The sequence below is a fragment of the Grampus griseus genome (assembly GCF_964374135.1).
Source record: "Grampus griseus genome assembly, chromosome: 20".
NCBI lineage: Eukaryota > Metazoa > Chordata > Mammalia > Artiodactyla > Delphinidae > Grampus > Grampus griseus.
Window position 1 is genome coordinate 5318157 of NC_139014.1, and position 19400 is coordinate 5337556.

Sequence of the window (19400 nt, forward strand, 5' to 3'; positions counted from 1 at the left end):
GACCCAACGTAGCCAAAAATAAAGAAAGAAAGAATACCAAATGTCATAAAAATGTTTCGAGTACTTTCCAGGAGGACCCACTAACAAACAACTGACATTTCCAATCCCCATCTTAAATGATCCAGCAAGCAAGAGGTACGGATACTATAGTTATTTTCATGGTGAGACAGACTTCTAAAACTATTTAAAAATACTATTTCACTGAGGCTTCACACAGACTCACCCTGGCCTTTTACCCAAAGTTGTAATTGGTGAGGTGTTACAGTCCTGCCACATATTCTGGAAACATCAGCCGGGACCGGCTACAGATAACAATACAGACAGAAAACTTTACACATGAGAGGCACTCAGAAAAAAAAATCATTTGTCTAATTAAATGGAATGATGGAGCCATGCAAACTGTCCTGGAACCTCTGTTTCCGCTAATGGAGTTGATCCGTCAGTGTGATTTCCCAGGAACTCGCTTAATACAATGATTTAAAATATAGGGAGGAGAAAAGATGTTGATCACTCTAATGCTAACAAAAGAAGGATAGTTCGATACATTACAGAACGTAAAGGCAGTAGACTTTTAGGCAGTTAGTCAAAACGATAAACTCTGTAGCAGCAGAGGAAATAATACATGATAAGGTGCTTTGTGAAAGAAGCAATATACAAAAATATACGCCATTTGTTATTACAATGGCAAAAAATACACAAATAACAGAAAACTAAAATTCATACAAATTAAAGTACTTGGGTGATAAGAGTGTAGAGTTTTTCCCCCTTTCTACAACGTTATGTTTTTTTTATAAATTTTTTTTCTAATTTATTTATTTATTTATTTGGACTGCGGTTGGGTCTTTGTTGCTGCGCGTGGGCTTCCTCTAGTTGCGTTGAGCGGGGGCTACTCTTCCTTCGGGTGCGCGGGCTTCTCACTGCGGTGGCTTCTCTTGTTGCAGAGCACGGGCTCCAGGCACGCGAGCTTCAGTAGTTGTGGCACGTGGGCTCAGTAGTTGTGGCTCATGGGCTCTAGAGCGCAGGCTGAGTAGTTGTGGCACACGGGCTTAGCTGCTCCGCGTCATGAGGGATCTTCCCAGACCAGGGCTTGAACCCGTGTCCCCTGCATTGGGAGGTGGATTCTTAACCACTGCGCCACCAGGGAAGTTCCCTCTTTTTATAATTTAAACACATTTCAAGCAGGTATAAAAGGAGATGAATCCAGAAAACAAGGCTCACTGAGCTTAAATAACATGACTTAAGGTCAGTAGTGAAACCCAACGTAGACTCCCCTAATTCTATGCACAAGACTCCCAGTCAATAACGCAGACTCTGTGCTTGTATCCAAAACCACCTGGATGCTTCGGAAAGCCAGGTTCCCTTGAAGATTTCCACGATTTGTTTTAATCGGTCATTTCTCATGGATTTTCTTCACCTCATTAGCTCTCCAACAGGCCAGCTGCAGGATGAGGTCGTCTGCCCATGACGAGAACCAGAGGCAGTTCCCCCCGACACACACACACCCTCCCATACACATGCTCCTCCCAGAGCCCCTGGGACTGCCTGTCGCCACCAGGCAGGGCTGTCACGATGCAGGTCACGTTTCCTGTCTTGCAACTCACAGACAGATGGTTGGTGGGGCCTTGGCTCGGACAGATCACGTGAGCCCTGGGGTGCCCGCAGACGTGGGGGCTCCCACCGCCCGCCGGAGGCCCTGCCTCTGACCATCTCAAAGGCCCCCGAGATACTCCCAGGAGACCATGCGCTCAGGGCACAGCGCTCACACCTAAGCCTCCTCTTCTCCGCCATCCCCAAACCCAGAAAAGCACAGAGTTCGGGCCTTCACACGGGGCCCCTGACACCTACCCAGCTGCCTTCAGGGGGGCCTCGTGACAGCTGGACTCCAGAATGTCTCCGGAGGTGCCTGCTTCTGGGGTGGAGAGGGCTATGCTGAGTTCTTCCAGAACCTTCCACAGCCATAGCGGGGAAGCACTCTCTAGTCCATTTTAACACCAAAATCTACTCTGGGTTCATTGCAACAAGCATGGATGATCTAGTAGGTAACCACCTCTGTGCTCTCTCTAAGCCACCTGTTATTCCGTCTCCAACTGCACTCCCCTCCAAAAAATAATTTGAAAGCGTTTAGTCAAACAAATGATGTTAAAGCAAGAATTCGTCCCTTTCCTCCCTTTTTAATTCGTCAAAGACACACTGAGGTAACTACCAATCAGAGCTTCAAATCAACATGAGATACCAGGGCCACAGAACTGAGAGGCCTTCACTACAACCAAAAGCAGAAGAGATTGGATTTGAAGTTGACTTTGCCTCGTTCGGCTTTGGGAAGTATTAATAATGGATAAACACCATACTAGGCAGCCCCTTCAAGCTCAGGAACCCCAGGCTGGGAATCATGGCTGCAGGGGGTGGGGAATAAATGAAACACATAGTCCTTGACTTTGAGAAGCCAGGAAAACAACAAATAAATCCACACCAAACAATTAACTATGCGAGTAGCTCCCAACCCTTGTCCATTGCTGTTCTAACGTGGCTACCCATGAGGTTTTCAACCCTAAAGAGAATGATAGTGAACGTGTACCATCCCTTGGGTGAACAGAGAAGACACTTCATAAACACTCGTCAAATAAACGAGCGGTGACCTGCATTTTTTTAAAGACTCTTAATTTCTACAGCGCACACTCCTGGGCAAGACTTCTAGAACGTGATCTCACCAAGACCTCTAAATGCCAAATTCATCAAAGAAGTTGAGTGCAGCTGCTGTTCCAGGACACCGGTGAGACTTGAGGTGACAAGGCTGGCAGCGGACTTGGGGGAGGAGCTCACCCTAAGATGGTCTCTTCCCCGTACATGCTTATTCATTCTCTTCTCTTGAAGATGTTTCCCCATCTTTGAACCCTTAATGGGCAAGACTGCAGTTACTGCTCAGCTGGAAACCAGTGCCACGCCGAGTAAATGCTAAAAGTTTTAAAACAGAGATCATTAAGGGTTGGTATAGTGAGGGTGGGAACATATAGAACAGTGAAGGATGTCGTGGGGTAGACCGAGAGGAAAGGAGAAGGCATTCTTGATGGGAGACCCAAAGCCCCAGAGACAGAAATTAGGCGAAATGTTTGGAAAACTACACAGAAACTAGCCAAGCCATAGCAGGGAGGGTTTAGACAGCATGCTTACGGATCCCAACCTAAATCATCTGCAGAGTCACATCAACACGGACCCTACATTCCATCTAGCATGGTAAGCCTTAATTATATAAAACCTTGGACCTTTTTTAAAAAAGTGAATCACACAGGCATACCCTGGCGGTCCAGTGGTTAGGACTCGGTGCTTTCAGTGCCAGGGCCCGGGTTCAATCCCTGGTTAGGGAACTAAGATCCAGCGAGCTACGCAGCTCAGTCAAAGAAAAAGGAAAAAAGAGTCATATATTCGTCAACCACTAGGAATATAAGCTACTTCAGAGTTTGGTAACATCTTACACTTTTTCCTACCCACCACAAAACTTATTTCCTTGAGGGCAAAACCCTTGACAACTGTATCAGTCAGGAAATGCTGAAAGTTTTAGAGCAGTGGAGTGGCCTGCTCCGAGGAGGAGGTGGGGAAGAATCTGGAAGCAGTGGGTAACAAGGATGGGAGGAAGAAAAGGCAGGGTGTTCAGAGAACAACGCAATTCACAGGGAGAGAAACGTAATCTTCCTGGAGACACAAAATGTGCCCCGACGTTAGGCGGTGGCGTTTCCTGACATCATACCTGCTGCTATTTCCAGAACAGAAGAGAAGCTAAAATAACTAAATAAAAGGCTTTCCTTGAGTTCCCACAGCACGGGACTCAGAGCCTTCCTTATTAAAGGAAATTTGAAAATTCCAACCTTGCCTTTCCTGGGGTTACAGCGGGGCTCATAGGGTGACCAACCATCCAGGTTTCAAGGGAGTGATGGGTTCCTTGGAAGCAAAACTTTGGGTTTTAATTGGAACAGTTCTGGGCACACCAGGATGAGTGGGTCTCTCCATATCACATCATTCACGTGAAGGGAAGCTGACTTATTCGTGCACAGAGCTTTGCTAGAATTTTCCATTATCCAAATTGAATGGTGGGCGCCATAATTCCAGTCCCTCCACAGCCTTAGGAATCTCGAAGGTCAGGTTAGTACCTTGCTACCCAACGACTGACCTATGATCTTGCAGCAAGGGCTCCACCTAGCAGCCGCCGGGGCAGGGGTGAGCCCGGTAGAGATGCAGAATCTCAGGCCCTGCCCCGACGTGACGAATCAGAACCTACATGTAACCAGATTGGGGACTCCATCCCAGACAGAGGGACTGGAATTATGACACCCACCGTTCAACCCCGAGGGGCAGGAGGTTTAGGGATAAAATTCGTTCCTTAAGTGGTCCGTGCGTCTGCGCATGTGCTATGTCTTTTCTCATTTCAGTATCAGGGGAAACCATCCAAAAGTGGTGCTGAGTGAATTACAGCTTTTTGTTAGCAATGACAGCATCCCGCTGCAGGAAGGCCACGGGGGATCCTGCCTCAAGAGTCATCTTAGGGGCTTCCCTGGTGGTGCAGTGGTTGAGAATCTGCCTGCTAATGCAGGGGACACGGGTTCGAGCCCTGGTCTGGGAGGATCCCACATGCCGTGGAGCAACTGGGCCCACGAGCCACAACTACTGAGCCTGCGCGTCTGGAGCCTGTGCTCCGCAACAAGAGAGGCCGCGATAGTGAGAGGCCCGGGCACCGCGATGAAGAGTGGCCCCCGCTCGCCGCAACTGGAGAAAGGCCTCGCACAGAAACAAAGACCCAACACAGCCAAAAATAAATAAATTCATTAATTAACTCCTACCCCAACATCTGCTTAAAAAAAAAAAAAAAAAGAGTCATCTTATTTCCTCTCTTCGATCTCTTCTCCAGATTTCAGGAAGGAGCCTGCCACAGGCCAGAACAACGTTTCAGGTTCAGTGGTCGCTTGGTTTATTAGGGCAGCATTTCTCAGCCGCAGCACTGTGCACATTCTGTGCCGGATCGTTCCTTGTTGGGGTGAGGGGGGCGCTGCCCCGTTCATGGGAGGATGTCTGGCAGCATCCCCGGCCTCTGCACGCTGGATGCCGGTAGCAGCCCGTCCCAGCTGTGACAGCTAGTAATGTCTCCTAAGGGGCCAAACAGCCCGCAGTTGAGCACCACCACCTCAGACAAAGAAAAGATTAGGGCGACGAGAACTGAGAGGACAGATTAGGGTGCTCTGCCTGCCGGGGAGTTCGTTCAAGTCTCGAAAACTAGGCCAGGCTGATCCCTGCAGGCTGCAGGAGAAAACCAGCTGGGTGACCTAAGGCCCAGCCCATGTCCACGGCGACACTGTCTGCGGTGACACTAATGAAGACGAGCGGCCCCACTGCCCTTGGCTCAGGCCGCCTGCCCCTCCACTTACAGCTGCTCTTTATTAGTATTTAACCGCAGAGACAAGGAAGGCCTTTCTGCCTTCTTAGTAGAGCGCCATGCTGAATGATATCAGAGGATTTCTAACAGCGCTGTTTAAAAAAAAAAAAAAAGACTGGGTAGTTTCTGTTAGAATCACCATAGTCAACCATCTGGCTGAGTCCTCAGCCCTAGTAACGAGGCATAAAGCCCTGGGCACTGGCAGCTCCATCCCCTACTTTTGGCAGTGCTGTCTACTGTCTGAGTGGCCCCAGAAAATTTGGGGACAGGGGAGAAGCTCCCACCTCTACCTCCAGGCCAGCCTGAGCCTCACCCTTGCTCAAGGAACGTAGAGAAGGAACGACTCTATTTTGTTCATTTGAAGACACGTGAACCACCACCCCACCTCCAATTTGGCATCTTGGAAATCTGATTCATCTCGCAACGTTACACTTGCCATCAGCCAGGTGGCAGGTGGGAAGCAGCCATCACAGCCCGATCAGGCTCCAACACTGGAAGCACAGGCATGAGATTCTCAGCAGGGCCTTGGAAGTTGGGAAGGAACAGAGGGGGACCCTTCTGGCCCCTGGGAGATAGACGGTCACGGAGAACGGGTGAGGAGGGTAGGTAGTGACATTCCTGAAGGCAGCAGAGGGGGCCAGTCCTACATCCACACTTAAAATGTGGCCCCTGGGGCTTCCCTGGTGGCGCAGTGGTTGGGAGTCCGCCAGCCGATACAGGGGACATGGGTTCGCACCCCGGTCCGGGAGGATCCCACATGCCGCGGAGCAGCTGGACCCGCGAGCCATGGCCGCTGAGCCTGCGCGCCCGGAGCCTGTGCTCCGCAACGGGAGAGACCACGACAGTAAGAGGCCCGCGTACCGCAAAAAAAAAAAAAAAAAAGAAAAAAGACATGCAAATTCTCACGCTCCACCCCAGACGTACTGAACCACAAGCCCTGAGAATGGGGTCGAGCAACCTGTGTTTCCACAAGCCTTTCAGGATATTCTGATGATGCCCAGGCTGAAGAAGCACTCCTCTAGATTCTTGGCTTAAATCTATAAAGTTGGCTTAATCAAGAGATTAGCACCAATGGCTTTTATTTGTTTTATGGATTCTTTTAAGAAATGCTACATCACGGCTTCCCTGGTGGCGCAGTGGTTAAGAATCTACCTGCCAATGCAGGGGACACGGGTTCGAGCCCTGGTCCGGGAAGATCCCACATGCCACGGAGCAACTAAGCCCATGCGCCACCACTACTGAGCCGGCGCTCTAGAGCCCGCGAGCCATAGCTACTGAGCCCAGGTGCCACAACTACTGAAGCCTGCGCGCCTAGAGACCGTGCTCCGCAACAAGAGAAGCCACTGCAGTGAGAAGCCTGCTCACCCCAATGAAGAGTAGCCACCGTTCACCCCAACTAGAGAAGCCCTGCACTTGCTCTGAACCCCGCATCAGCCCCAATCCTCCCAGCATCACTGTGGCTTTCCTGGGATGCTCTGAGCACCTACAGTAAAGTATGGGGTAAGCCGCCAGGCTGAGCTGGACCTCTGGATGACAGCTGTGCACTGCTGGCAGAGGCCGGCTGCAACCCTTGAAAATGAACGGAGTTGGGGTATCCGCGAGGGCCTGTGAACCCAGAAACAAAGCCCCCTGTAGGACCTAGCACCCCAGAGTTCTCAGGTACGTCGGGAAACCAAAGAAGGCAGCTAGCACATCAGCATGAGAAGCGGCCCTCGGTGACATTCAGGCTGCCAGTCGGCAGCTCCTGGACCTTTCAACCTGACTTCTCTCTCAGGGCCTGCGAGAGCTCTGAGGTCCCTTGGTAATCCGACAGAAATTGACTAGAGGCTAAAATAATTGCTTTGCAGCCAGATAAAATGGGCTTAGCCCTCTGGCCTGGCCTCTGGAAGCAAGCCCAGCCCAGAGAGAGACAGGCCCTCTTTTTCTTTGGGCGGCAGAGAATCAGAAAGTTCAGCTGCAAAGGTGGACTTAAGGAGGCATCCAAACGGACCTCGGCGTTGAGCACCATACGACACAGTGGCTTTAAATACTTAGAGGTGATGTTCAACATTCATTGAATGAAAGGGTCCCAGATAAGGGTGCAGATCTTGGGATCAGCATACGAAAACTTCAATAACTTGCAACGTGCAATTTATCTGTTTTCACTTGCGGGCGGTGGGTGGCTAAGGGGACGGGTGTTTGTTGTGCTGTTTAGTGGGCTGTGTCTTCCCTACGAGAATGAAAGTCCCAAAACAGTGTTCAGCCTCGAATCACCAGCCCCTAAAGAAATGAACCTGAAAAAAAAAAAAAGAATTCCCTGGCGGTCCAGTGATTAAGACTCTGCACTCCCAATGATTCAGGGGCACGGGTTTGATCCCTGGTCGAGGAAGGTCCCGCATGCCGCACGGCACGGCCAAAAAAAAAAAAAAAAAACACGAAAGAAGGAAATGAACCTGCACAGGTTGTGGTGCTCAAAAATAAATCTGCTGAACTCACCAGGGACTCCATTGGTTCAAAGCCCTCCTTCTAGCTTAGACTGAAGATTCTCAACTGGTCAGGCCGGGGAGGGGGCGGAAAGGGCAGGGAGATATATCAGGATCACCTTGGGAATGTGTTTGAATTACATACAATAGCTAACACTTTACTTGCCCAGGGTACCATTTTAAATACTTAACCACCAACTGATCTTCCCAACAACTAATGAGGCTAGTGACTGATACCATGCCCACTTTACAGATAAAGAGATGGGGCATGCCCCCATACTAATGATTACGGTATCTGAGATACATCTCGACTGGCAAGGTCCTGTAACTGAGGATAACTGCCGTGGGGACACCGCTGGGGGTGGGAGGGCCACAAATCCTTCAGTGTGTCAGGGCAGAGACACAGTGGAGAGCCACTGCCTTGGCTTATCTAAGTTAACGACTGAACCAAATCAGCGGTCATCTGCTGAGCTGGGACGTGGTATACCCAAAAGGACAAGCATCCCCTACAACATCCCCCAGACGTGGACGTGTGGCCTCTTCTTGAACCCCACCTATGACGGGGACCCTACCGCCAACCTAGTGAAGGCGTTGTATCTCTCCCCATGGAATTTCTACCCAGTAGGTCCAGTTTTGCCTCTGGAGGCTCCTACATCTCTTTCCTGTGACCTAAAGGCAGCATTCAGTTCATCCCAACTCTACCCTCTTCCAACCTAAACATGGGTTTTTCCAACTGTTCTCCCAATGACCTGGCCCAGGTCCCTCACCACCCACACTGGTTCCCTCAGGGTGTGGTACAGCTGAAAAAACACCCTCTCGGAGAGCTCCCGGCCCTGCCTGCCCTGCTAGTGTCACAAAGCTTCCATCCATGCAGTGTTGTTGATTCCTCTCATGTTTTCCCTCATTGTTTTCCAATTTGGAAAATACCAAAAAGAATAAAAAAGACAAAAAAATCATCCCATATATTTCTGTGTATGTGTGTGTGTGTGTATATATATATGTACATGTGTATATGTGGGTATATATGTAGGTATACATACACCTATATACACATATACATATATACCCGTATATATATGTATATAGGTGTGTATATGTATGTATTCACACACCTATATACATGCTTATACACACGTACACATATACATGTGTGTATATGTGTATATAGATGTGTATATGTATGTATATACACACAGCTATATATGCGTGTACACACGTACATATGTACACGTGTGTGTGTTTGTATACGTGTATATAGGTGTGTATGTGTGTACATTTGTTTATATACATGCACACACATTTATATATCCACGTATGTATATTCACATGTGTTTATATACATATATACACATAAACATGTGTATACATATAATTTAAATTATATAATGCTATATATTTGTATGCATTACTTATATAATTCAAATTTATAAATATAAATTGATTTATATGAAAATTATACAATTATTATATTACTATTACAATATTGCATAATTATTATATTATTGTACAGAACACTCACATTATTTTATTTTATACATATATATATATCTAATTCCACAACTTCTTTTTCTTACCATAGACATCTCCCAAGCTGGTCCATATGCCATTACCTCTTCCTTCTTGTTCACGCTGTGTGGGATTCCACTGCAGAGATGAGCTGTATTTTAACTGATTGGTCCCCTCCTGGAGGACTTCTAGGATGTTTCTGATCTCTTGCGAGTATCGACAATGCACTAGTGATTACTCTCGTGCCTCTATCCTGAAGTGTGGATGAGGATACTTCCCCAGGATGCATTCCTGGAAGTGCAGGCTGGGCCCTCAGGTGTGTGCAGGTTTTCTCTTGACAGACGTCAGCAAATGACACTTCTGAAAGAGCTCTCCAAATTCCACTTGCGTTATCAGTGAGTGGGAATTCTTTTTGTTTTCCAAATATGATAGGGAATAACAGCACTTCATGGATAACCTTCCCCCAATGTTTGGGGCCCTCCTATGTGTTAATGTACCAGCTGTGTCCCCAGAGAAACACGGGGTTCAGTGGTTGAGGGCACAAGCCCTAGGGTTTTCACCCTGCCTCTACCTTTTATTGACAGTGTCTCGATTTCTCCATCTATAAAATGGGAGAACTCAAAGCTGCCATGAGGCAGGAATGGTACAGGTACAGCACTTAGCACAGAACCCTTGCCCCCTCTTTAAATGTAAGCTAGTCCGTGGAATTCCATACATCCTACACGAGCCATCTCCTTCTCTCACTTCTCCCAACCACCAATTCACCTCTGGTTCTCCCACTATTCTTTGTTTTTTGTCTTTGTCCTTAATCCTCTTGATCTTCCTGACTACACTCTTTTTTTCTTATCCTGGCAGCCCATCTTTTTTTAAAAATTGAAGTATAGTTGATTTGCAATGTTGTATTAGTCTCTGCTATACAGCAAAGTTATTTAGTTATACATACATACATATATATGTGTGTGTGTATATATATATATATATATATATACACACACACACACATATACATACATTCTTTTTCATATTCTTTTCCTTCCTGGTTTATCACAGGATACTGAATATAGTTCCCTGTGCTATACAGTAGGACCCTGTTGTTTATCCATTCTATATCTAATAGTTTGCATCTGCTAACTCCAAACTCCCAATCCATCCGTCCCCCTTGGCAACCACAAGTCTGTTCTCTAAGTCTGTGAGTCTGTTTCTGTTTTGTAGATAAGGTCATATGTGTCGTATCTTAGATTCCACACATAAATGATATCATATGGTATTTATCTTTCTCTTTCTGACTTACTGCGCTTAGTATGATAATCTTTAGGTCCATCCATGTAGATCCTGGCAGCCCATCTTTATGTGCAGATCCCCTTCCCTCTGTTTGGACCCACACATACCTGGGATGTTGCCCCTGTGGGCAGCTCTCAAGCCCACCCAGCTTGCCCAAGCATCAGGCCCGCTTGGTGAATGCCTTGTTAAAATCCCATGGTACCATGTCCACAGCACATCTACCAGCCAACTAAGCCAATGGAGAAAGCTGATGGATGACACCAATGCAGCTTCTCCCCATCTATAGCACACAAACCATCTATAGAGTAATCTGTTCCAAGAACACACCCCGGGACTGGCGGTAAATTGACAAGCGTTGGTTTGAAGTCTTTCTTTACTATTTGGAAAACACAGACTAAGGTGAACGTCCCTTGTCTTTTGCCATAACCTCCCTTCCTTGTGTTCTTCTAAAATCCTACTCAGCAAATTCACAGTTTCATCCACAAGTCTCTAGGCATCCAACTCACCTGGGCCAGGAGCATAGTTCTTCAGTAATGTCAGCCAGAACTTGTATTATTGGTGACCTCTGGAAATGACTTAACCCCCATTCCCTAAACCCACACGTGGGTCTGCACTTCCATAAATCAAGATTCGCACCTGTTGCCACCCCACTGCTAACCCCCATCCCCAAATCTAGAGTCCAGAAGTAAATGGCAACACAATTAGCCACATACAACCAGAAGAACAGGCTCTGCCAGTGAGGAGGTTGGCATTGGAATTGAACAGAACCAAAGCTGCTTCCTGATGATTTTTCTGCTGGGTGCAGGGACCTTTCGTTCCATGTTTATTTGGAAATGACCTTTAAGCAGCAATCAACAAGAATGAAATGCTTCAAAGGAACACATTAGATAATGCAGATGTTCCCTAGTGATAAGTTATGCCCAAGGAATACCGGGGACCATAAAAGCAGCTCTGCCCTGGGAAGCCACCATCTGGCCTGTTCATTAGACTAATAAGTGAATACAGAGTTCTCGCAACCCTTGTCAATCAGACCACTGAGGACCTGAAGCCAGGCTGACCTGGGCAGGAAACATGATTATTTCCAGAATGGAAATCAAGCTACCAGTTGACATTTCGTTTTAATTCCGTTTGGAGCAGAGGTAACTGTGTTACTTGGATGTCCAATAAGTGATTTACCATCTTACAGGGAAAAACATCCCAAAGGTCTGGGCCGGGTGGCACGTTGGTGAGCTCCGCATGTCCCATGCTGGTCTCATTTCAATGGAAGACGTCATTCATTTACATTAACAGACTCATTACTGAGCATCTACCGAACACTGGGCTCTTCAGGAAGTGCTGGAGAGGCTCACACGCGAGAGAGAATTCAGCCCCTCGAGGTCAAAGCCATGGGATACAACTGGGATGCTGAGCCCACAGAGGCAGGACCCTCTCCACCAGGGCATGCTTCTCTCCTTCAACTGCGTCTCCTCCATTCTTTCTCTCCCACTGTCCCATCTTCCTCTTTCTTGCTTATATTTAACCCTACCAATGATGGCAGTCCAGAAATCACCAAACGGTGACCCCTGGAGTTTAACGAATCACTCACCCCGAAGTAGAAGCAGCTGAAAAGAGAAGCTGAGAACCAAGGGCTGTGGCCTCCTCTGCACCTGTTTAGAGAATCCTAAAATCTTCTGAACATCAATCCCAGGACAAATGCTCTTCCCTGCTCTGGGGGATCCACTAGGGGGATCCACTGAGGAGGCTCCATCCTTTCCTCTGGGGAAGGGGCCCTACAACATCCCCTGGTCATGTCTACTGGCCCGTAACATCTATCACTGCCCCCAAGCAAAGCCCACCTCCCAAAAGGACTTCCACGGAGCAGATGTGAAGTCCAATCCCACCTCTCCCACACCCAAGGACACCCTCACCTCCAACCCCTTTAGAAAGGACAGAGGGAAGTCACAGCCTCAGGACACATCTGCCAGGGGACCCTGCGGAGGCCACAGATGGGAACCAGGCAGCCCGGAGCAGGCAGGGGCTTTGGGATTCCAGGATGGCTGACTGTGTAAATTCTTCTTCTCTCTGATTAAAGGTGATTTATGGGGGTTGGGGACTGTGTGAGGAGGGTAGGAGCTTTTCAAGATTCAGAAGGTGAGGGAGAGAGTGCCTGGAAGTCCCAGCCCAGTTCACGTGCTAGATTTCCCACCAGCTCACCGGGGCAAGTCACATCACTGCTCTGCTTCTCATAACAGGATGGAACCCTGAGTGACCCCCAAGCGGCAAACGTCTGTGATCCAAAACCATTAAAAACAGGTACTCAAACTGAAGCAGAGCAGGACCTTATGGTCCTTCCCCACCATGTCCTCAGCCTGCCTTTTGCCTGTGGAAAAACTTTAGCCAAACAATAAGTTTAATCAGAGAAGTGAGAAAATGCAGTAACAAAGGAAAACAGTCCAATGAGACCAAATAATAACAGTTTAGCCATTAAGCAAAGTCAAGGACCTTTAGTTCTTCCTCAAGAGCTACAGATAATATTCTGAGCCCTATCCTGTGAGCTGTTTTATAGATACTGAAAGCCCCACCAGGTGGAGGAAGTTAACTACATGATGACCAGACTGTAGCCATGACATAAGCTACCCCAATTCCAAGAACTGGCCTCAAAGAAATGGGAACAAACCGACCCTGGAATTAAAGACTAACTGTACTTCAAACAATCAAATACTACAAAGCTACAGTAATCAAAGGAGTATGGTACCGGCACAAAAACAGAATATAGATCAATGGAACAGGATAGAAAGCCCAGAGATAAACCCATGCACTTATGGTCACCTAATCTATGACAAAGGAGGCAAGAATATAACATGGAGAAAAGACAATCTCTTCTATAAGTGTGCTGGGAAAACTGGACAGCTACGTGTAAAAGAATGAGATTAGAATACTCCCTAACACCATAAAAAAAAATAAACTCAAAATGGACTAAAGGCCCGAATGTAAGGCCAGACACTACAAAACGCTTAGAGGAAAACATAGGCAGAACACTCTATGACAAAAATCACAGCAAGATCTTTTTTGACCCACCTCCTAGAGTAATGAAAATAAAAACAAAAATAAACAATGGGACCTAATGAAACTTAAAAGCTTTTGCACAGCAAAGGAAACCATAAGCAAGACGAAAAGACAGCTCTCAGAATGGGAGAAAATATTTGCAAAGGAAGCAACTGACAAAGGATTAATCTCCAAAATATACGAGCAGCTCATGCTGGAGAGGCTGTGGAGAAAAGGGAACCCTCCTACACTACTGGTGGGAATGTAAATTGATACAGCTACTACGGAGGTTCCTTAAAAAACTAGAAATAGAACTACCATATGACCCAGTAATCCCACTACTGGGCATATACCCAGAGAAAACCATAATTCAAAAAGACACATGCACCCCAATGTTCACTGCAGCACTATTTACAATAGCCAGGACATGGAAGCAGAACAATCAAGACGACGCTGATCAGACTGCCGCGTGACCAATTTCAAGATGACTGTCAGAGCCGACTGGGCTGTTTCTGCATGTAGCCCCTCCTTCTGCCTATGAAAGTTCTTGCCCACTGATTGGGGGTGGGGGGGCGGGGGAGTTGGCCTTTGTACAGGAGTCCACCCTCCCTCTCCCACCCCCAGTTGCCGGCATCCGAAATAAAGCAAACTTTCCTTTCCACCAACCTTGCCTCTTTATTTGCTTTTGAGTGGTGAGCAGCCAGACCCCACTTTCAGTAACAAAACCAATCCTTGTGCACCCATGTTTATAGCAGCACTATTCACAGTAGCCAAAAGGCAGAAGCATCCCCGACATCCAGCAACGAATGAATGGATAAACAGAATGGGTTCTGTCTCTACCACGAAATACTATTTGCCCATAAAAAGGAATGAAGTACTGATACATACTACAATGGGAATGAAGCTCAAAAACATTATGCTCGGGCTTCCCTGGTGGCGCAGTGGTTGAGAGTCTGCCTGCCGATGCAGGAGACACGGGTTCGTGCCCCGGTCCGGGAAGATCCCACATGCCGTGGAGCGGCTGGGCCCGTGAGCCATGGCCGCTGAGCCTGTGCGTCCGGAGCCTGTGCTCTGCAACGGGAGAGGCCACAACAGTGAGAGGCCTGTGTACCGCAAAAAAAAACAAAAAAAAACAAAAAAAACACAGTAACCCAGTGACTGGACATGGGTAAGCATTCAATAAATATTTTTGAGTGAATGAGTGAATGAAACTATACAGACTATCCTGTTTACATTTTTTCCTTCAAAAAAAAAGCTATAAATATGTTGGTGGAAATGTAAAATGGTGCAGCTGCTATGGAAAACAGTACGGAGGTGCCTCAAAAACTTAAAAATAGAACTACCACATGATCCAGCCCTCCCACTTCTGGGTATATATCCAAAATTATTAAAAACAGGATACTGAAGAGATATTTGCACTCCCACATTCATTGTACCTTTGTTCATAATAGCCTAGAGGTAGAAGCAACCTAAATGCCCACCCACAGATGAGTGGATAGAGAAAATGTAGGATATACAACCAATGGAATATTATCCAGCTTTAAAAACAAAGGAAATTCTGACATACGCTACATCACAGATGACCCTTGAGGACATGATGCTAAGTGAAATAAGCCAGACACAAAAAGACGAAAAGTGTGTGATTCCATTCACATGAAATATCCCAAGTAGTGAGACTCTTGGAACAGAAAGTAAAATGGTGGTTACCAGGGGCTGAGGGGAAGAAAAGTTGTTCTTTGATGGGTATAGAGTTTTCAGTTTTGCAAGATGAAAAGGTTCCAGGGAGCTAGTATACAGCAATGTGCAGATAGTAAAAAATATTGAACTGTATGCTTAAAAAGGGTTAAGACGGTGCAATAGGAAAACTCGGTCTTTCCCTCCTGCGTGTTGCCCTTACACTCACACAGAACACTTCACTTCTCACAGACACTTCTGTCACCAAATATGGGGGGTGGGTCCCTCACCAAGCAAATCTCCACAACCCCAGCTGGGTGTCCTACAACTGGACTCAGTTCGGACACTATCTACCCAGACATGACATTAGATCCTGCAGGTGAAGAGCTCGGTCCCACAAGGCTGTTCCCCACTCCACTTCGGACGCAGATCACAAGTAATGGGTCCCCAGGTTACCCACAGCTTCTGCCCGACTTGGCTACATGACCACCTCCTGCTTCGGGTTCATTTAATTTGTTAGAGCTGCTCACAGAACTCAGGGAAACACCTGTGTTTACCAGTTCATGAAAGGATGTGAGAAAGGATACAGATGATCAGCCAGATGAAAAGATACACAGGGCAAAAGGTCCAAGAGGGTCCTGAGCACAGGACCTCCTCTCCCCGAGGAGTAGGGGAGGCCCTTACCAGTACGTGGATGTGTTTGCCAACCTGGAAGCTCCCCAAACCATGTACTATCGGGATTTTTATGGACACTTCCTCACGTAGGCATGATCAATTTTTTTTTTTTTTTGGCCACACTGCACGGCATGTGGGATCCTAGTTCCTCGACTAGGGATCGAACCCGCGTCCCCAGCACTGGAAGCGCAGAGTCTTAACCGCTGGACCACCAGGGAAGTCCGGCATGATCAATTATTAACTCTATTTCCAGACCCTCTCCCCTCTCTGGAGAAGCGGGGAGAAGGGGGCTGAAAATTCTACGCTTCCAATCATGGCTCGGTCTTTCTGGTGACCAGCCCCTATCCAGGAGCCATCCAGGAGCCCACCAAGAGTCATTTCATCAGAACAAAAGATGCTCCTAGTGCTTTTTAAAAATTTTATTCAAGTATAGTTGATTTACAATGTTGTGTTAATTTCTGCTGTACAGCAGTGACTCAGTTATACACACGTATATATATTCTTTTTCATATTCTTTTCCATTCTGGTTTATCCCAGGATATCAAATATAGTTCCCTGTCCTATACAGTAGGACCTTATTGTTTATATTGTTTATTCTAGTTTACATCCACTAATCCCAAGCCCTAGTACTTTTATCACTTAGGAATTCACAAGGATTTCCTGTGCCAGGGATGGGATCATAAACCAAAGATTAAAACGAGATGTTCCTAGCGCTCTGATTCCTTAGGAAATTACAAGAATTTCAGGACCTGTGTGCCAAGAACCAGGGGCAGAGAGCAAAATATATATATTTTCTATCATTTCACAGATGGTAAATTGTGTTTACCACAATTTTTAAAAGCTGTAGACACACATACAGATAAATGTATACTTATCCATCTTTAACTTTTTTTTTCATAAGTGGGCCTGTGAGAGGGCGGTTGTACCCGTGAGACCTTTGCTGCCTGGCTTGGAGTGGGACCGCCCTGGTGGGTGAGGCTTTGGACAGCAACACCCTTGATGAGTCCTGGGCTTCATCTCTGGTGTCCAGGAACCCATCAGCACAGATTGGAAAAGCGTTACATAGCTGGATGGAGTTGCAGGGGTACCATCCAAACAGGCTTACGAAACAAGAGTCATTAACAAGAAAAGCTGGCTAAAGCTCTCTATGCCGAGAACTAGGCTACACAAAACACGGCCCAGAAAATGTCAAGACCCATTGACAAATCAAAGTGGGATTCTCCCAGAAGGCAATGGGACCCAGGAGGGACTGAGCGGGAACCAGGGGGGCCTGCTAACCTGCCCTGTTGGAAACTTTCGAAGGGAGGGAGGACGCAGGGGTGAACTGGGTCCTCGTGAACTTTGTGGCTCAAGGGTGGGAAAACTACAGCTCTGGGACCAAATCTGTTCACCGTCTGTTTTTACAAATAAAGTTTTACTGGAACTCAGCCATGGTCACTCATGTATGGGTTGTCTAGGGCCATTTTTACTATAAGGTGAGAGCTGAGTGGTTGCAACGGAGACCACATGGCCCTCAAAGCAGAACGTTTGCTCTCTGGTCCTTTCCAGAAGTTTGCCAACCCCTCCTGTAGTGAAAGAACCCAGTGTCCTACTGCAGGTGAGGGCAGACATTTCACTCCTTATTCCAGAGCCAACAAGTTTTCTGCTCTCTTTTGCTTCCTCTGCTCTTCAGCCAGCTCCCAACGGTGCACACGATGGCAAGGGAAATCCAAGCCGCGGATAACGCGAAGGCACTTATAACTGAGTTTAGATGCGAACAGAAGCCGTCCATCTCCCTCTACTTCCCCCAGCAGCTTTACCCTCCTAATGATGCGTGATTTAGGCTGACGTGGAGATGCACCCACACTCCCAGAGCACCCCTCCACCACCCCGCTGACGGCAAGGTGGGAAGGCAAAGGCAAACTCAGAGATGACAGCTTTGTGGCCGATGACCAGACCAGAAGAGAACTCCACAGGCTCTTCCGGCAGATGCCCAGGGAGAGCAAGGGGGGGTTGAAACTTGCTCTCCAGCCAAAGACCTGAAAGACTGGAGGGGCCTGCCTCTCGGGAAATGCAGAGGCACCTTGAAGCTACTAAACGTGGAAGGAATGTTTTCTGCGGACCGTAGGCCACGGCCTTGGAACTCAGGAAGCTTGCAAACAAGCGAGGGAGACCACAGAACATCAAATAACACTGAGAGACAGAGAGGGAGAGAGAAGAGAACTGTGCCAGTGCAGTCAACGAGAAACTGCCAACTACGGAACCTCAAGTCTTTTATGGGATGAAAGACGTAAGGACATTTTTTTCCTTAATGGCCAAAAGACTATCTTCCCCACAGGAGGGGAAGATGGTTTCCAGAGGCGCTCCAGAAGGGTTTCTGGAGAGGTGAGACCATGCACTGGACGTCGGGATGGGCAGGACATGCCCCGTGGCCATTCCAGATGGTCAGCGTCTGTCTACCCTGTCATGGGTTCCCAAGTGTCACTCATCAGAAGTCGTTCTGCTGGGACCCCTCAGCCTCTTCTCCATCACAGCTTCCCCAGGCCAAAGAGCAAGGGTAGCAGCAACATAACTAGTCAACAGGCTCTGATCCTGGGCCAGGCCCAGCCCTTTCCATGAATTTTCTTGTCTAATCTTCAAATAATCCCATAGTGTAAGTATCCCCATTTCTAGAACAGTATCCAGCATACAGTAAGCTCTCAGAGAATATACATTTGTATATTCATTGGCTAACTATTTGTTTATTAAGTTGAATAATTCCTACTTTACAGATGGGGAAGGGGTAGGAGGGTGGCTAGATTTAGCAAATAAAAATACAAGACAAGGGCTTCCCTGATGGCACAGAGGTTGAGAGTCCGCCTGCTGATGCAGGGGACACGGGTTCGTGCCCCGGTCCAGGAGGATCCCACATGCCGCGGAGCAGCTGGGCCCATGAGCCATGGCCGCTGAGCCTGCGCGTCCAGAGCCTGTGCTCTGCAACAGGAGAGGCCACAGCAGTGAGAGGCCCGCGTACAGCAAAAAAAAAAAAAAAGAAAGAAAATACAAGACAATCAGTTAAATTTAAATTTCAAATAAATAACAATTTTTTTTTAGTTTAAGCGTGTCTCAAATATTAGGACCCTGGGCATCCTGTATTTTATGTAGCAGCCCTAGGAAGCAGGGGGTGGGGGAAGAACTAGCCTAAGGTCCCAGAGCTAGGAGATGTCAAAAACACATTCACGCCCAGGTAGCCAAACTCTAGACCAGATTCGATGGGTCTCTACACTATACCACGCAGCCTCTCCCTTCTTACCCTCCCATGCCCTTCAAATACATCACTGTTAAGACGTTTAATACATTGGATGGTAGTTAATAAGTGTACATGTTGATTTCCTCTCTTA